At 34.2% G+C, this 3,900-nt stretch overlaps 1 long non-coding RNA gene across 1 annotated transcript; it reads right to left on the bottom strand.

Annotated features, from left to right (window-relative positions):
* Positions 1 to 541: 541 nt before the first annotated feature.
* LOC309717838 lies at positions 542 to 2,358 on the bottom strand. The gene is made up of 3 exons (XR_014279823.1): positions 2,154 to 2,358; positions 1,641 to 1,732; positions 542 to 629 (listed from the first exon to the last, which is right to left on the bottom strand). It is a non-coding gene; the product is annotated as an uncharacterized lncRNA (long non-coding RNA).
* Positions 2,359 to 3,900: the final 1,542 nt, after the last annotated feature.

Raw genomic sequence — 3,900 nt, 5'->3', positions numbered from 1 at the left:
ACATGCTGAAAGGTTGGGACTGATAACCAAGTCTCAGTAATCCACTAATCAGGCGTGTCACATTTCTCTAAAAGGGCACTTTGTGAACAACTGAGATACCCCAACAGCTTTAACAAAAAAGCATTATTTGATGCCTTGGGGGAATGAAAATTGATCCCTGATGTATTACTTCAAAGTTACACATGTGGTGTCAAACATACTAACTTTAAATGCAAAACTAAAATGGTAAAGAGTTAAATGTTTACAATTCAGACTTTATGCACACAAATCATGCAGTTTCATACCTGGACTAATATAATTAACTAATAACAACTTGAAGAGTGAACAATTTAAAGTGATCCCTCTTTGATTGAACAGTGTTGTAGCACAGTCTTCTGGGACTTGATCTCACACGTTCAAACAAGCATCTGAAATGAGACAAACCCATTTAAATATTCAGAGAAATTCTTGGTGTGTGTGTGTGTGTGTGTGTGTGTGTGTGTGTGTGTGTGTGTGTGTGTGTGTGTGTGTGTGTGTGTGTGTGTGTGTGTGTGTGTACCATCAGTTTTCTTCCTGCTCTTCTGCACAGGCTGTTTCGTCCATCTCAGTTTGAAGTCAGTCACACCCTGCTTAGCGAGTGCTGCTTGCAGCTAAATAAGAGGAAAGAAGATAAATTGTGTTACTTTTTATTTCGTAGCTTTTTTGGAGGGGGCACTTTTACGCCTGTCATATTTGTGTTTGACACTCACATTGTTTTCTTATCAGTACCCTTACTATAATTCGTGCCACCTCTAAAATACATGATTTCAGGAGTGGAGAAATTCCCCATATAATGCTATTTTTTATCGGTCATTAACAGTAAGAAAGGATCCAAGCTGAATCTTGGTGTTTCAGCTTGGATCCTTTCTTACTGTTGAAACATGTTTAAATTATACAGCTTTCTGAAGTGTGATGGTAGCTGTCCTATTTTACATGGTGAGAACATTTTTCACATTTTCTTTAAAACTAAAATTCATTATGACACATAAATACAAAGGATTTGGGGGTTTTTTTGTACATTTTGAAAGACCTCTATTTTTTCTCTTTTGAATATTTGTTGCTGATCATTAATAGGACAAAACTATTTCTTATCGAATTACTTGATTAAGCAATGACCTAATCGATAGATTACTCGATTACTAAAACACTTTAAAGCTGCACCCTTAGCCTTTAGTTTACAGTGTAAATCACAGTGAGATTGATGCTTTAGTTATCTAGTGGTATTAAATAAAATGGAATTGAATTAAATTTCCCTTAATCCATCTTTCAACAAGTGAGTGATTGTATTCACCTTTCCACTAATTCCATTAAGCTTTTAGCTGAGTAAATGGTGAATAACAGGAAGACTTAAGACTTATAAACATAGATGAAACATTTTGTGTGTGTGTGTGTGTGTGTGTGTGTGTGTGTGTGTGTGTGTGTGTGTGTGTGTGTGTGTGTGTGTGTGAAAAAGAAAACAAGAATAAAAACACAGACAGATAAACACAACACTGTTGTGTCTCCATTCTCAAAGTTAATTTGATTGAATTATTTGCGCAAAGTACAAAAATGAATGTAACAAAATCTTATGATCAAGCAGGACTAACGTGTTTTGTTGTTTATGGCACACACACACGGTATACCTGCTCCATCAGCGCAGCCTGGTTATCTGGAGTTTCCAGGTCAACATCAGTTTGGATATTCATGCTCAACACTGTCTTCTTTGATTTGTGAACTACACAAAAACAAATCATTTCAGAATAAATCGGATCAAATTTGACAAATACTTGGTTTAGAGGAAGTTATTAATACTATTTTAGCATATTATTAGATGTTCTTAGACTAAAATAGAATGTCTTCAGCATATACCAAAACCTTGTTAAAATTTCCAGAACAAAAACAAATTCAGTGCACTCCTTTGACCTGAATGAACCTCATAGCTTTTATTATTGGAATTTCTTTTCGTATAAATTTGTCAATTTTTTGTTAGTCTTTGTGCTAAATTTAGATATTTGAAATATGAAGCTTACGATTTCAAGAATTAAATGAAACAAAGAAGTGTATTATTTTCATTACGTCTTGCTTTAAATATTTTCTGGTCGTACCATCTGTGGTAACTGACTTGAATATTAAAACTAGGGAAATATCATTCATACCTCCATAGCAGAAGAAAGGATGTTGCTCACTACATGGTTCAGTGGTCCAGGTTCCATTTCCCACCAGTACAGCAGCACAATTATTCTTATTGTTAGGTTGTCCAGTTTTCCAGTTCACGAATGTGCTGATTTGTTTGGTTTCTGACCAAAACCAGACTGGAGAAAAACTAAGGCCAATCCACAGTGGTTCATATTTGTTAAGATTATTATTTCGAAATGCACGCCTGACTTTATCAAATGTTTCCACATCAAGGATTTGTGCCAGAGTTGAATTTTTGTTTTCACAGCTGATTTTGGCGTCATTCCAAGTCACATATGTCTTATTAACAATGTAATCACTGCCTGTTAAAGAAACAGAAGTTATAGATTCCATTAGTAACATTATACATATATTAATGATTTCATTTATGTTTTTAAAAATAGGCTATGCAGAAAAAAGCTGTGATTTAAATACACCATATAAATCATATGTCAGTACTGCATATATACTTCATTATTATTTTAATGAATATCCATCAGGTTTGAGTTTCACCGTGAGCTTTTTTCCAGTCTCTAACTAGAGTATAAAAAAAGTTGTATTTTTATGTTTTGAGCCTCTTTCTGAAAAATAAGTACCAAGGTCAATTTAATATAGTGGAGTGAAATCTTACAACAAATAATCTTGATTGATACCTACCATTAAAACAAATGAAATAAAACTTGTATTCACATATTTCACTATACCACCCATGGTAATTTGTGAGCCCACAGTACCCAGTGTCAGAAGCCTGTGGTTCTTCATAGTGCCACATGAAATATGTGGCTTGTGTTCCATCCAGCCAGACCCACCCTAAAGGGCCCACGAGTCCTATCCAGGCTTTGCCTGTGTATTCCCCAGCTGAGGTGTTCATCAGTGCAGTGTTGTTCTCTGGGTTAGTAATTTGGGCAAGTCCAGTGTACTCCATGATGCAGTAAGCGTTGGCCTCATCCCAGGTCTTATTCTCACTGATAAAGTAATAGATGTTTGGAAAGGAAGCAGTGGAGACACAGAAACCTGAAGAATAAAATAGATTTTTATTTGACGTTTTACGAAGAAATACTGTTTATATTTATTCAGAATGTTTGTATACTTGGTACTGCAGTACAGTAAATAATTTCCTCAGTAGATCCTATAATAGGAGAAATATGTCAGTGATGGTTCAACTTGTGGTGTGGATAGAAGACACTTTTTAAATTGTACTTATGTTAGTGAATCTGAACATTTCTAAGTTGATACGCGCTCCTGCGGTATGTGGAGTCAGCATTCTATCAAACCATGATTTCTCAAATTAGAAAACACAATTAGCTTTTCATTGAGAAAGAAGTGAAGTTAAGCAAGAAAAACATACAACACTATGAAAAATGCAGGACAGTACTGCAGTTGTAGATATATGAATAATAAATATATTAAGCCAAAATTTCAGTCTACAACTTTTCTGTCCCTGTGTTGTATTATTATTTATTTATTTTTACATTTAGTTAATTCCTTACTTTTTATTCATTTAATTATAGTCATAATGTTGGAGCAACAGCGGTCTTCAAATATCATTTCATAAAACTCTATGCAATATTTGGTCAGTTATTACCTCTCTTTAAAAAAAATCAAGGTAGAAACAATTTCTATTTGGAAAAGAACTGTGAATTATAATTATAATTACATACTGAACAAGAATTTAACAAACAGCACACTCCTGAAATATTACCTGAAAGCATGAGAAGGACTACAAAC

Source organism: Aulonocara stuartgranti (assembly GCF_965226115.1).
Source record: "Aulonocara stuartgranti genome assembly, chromosome: 11".
NCBI lineage: Eukaryota > Metazoa > Chordata > Actinopteri > Cichliformes > Cichlidae > Aulonocara > Aulonocara stuartgranti.
The sequence above is the reverse complement of the archived record's forward strand: the minus strand, read 5'-3'. Positions and strand labels throughout refer to the sequence as shown.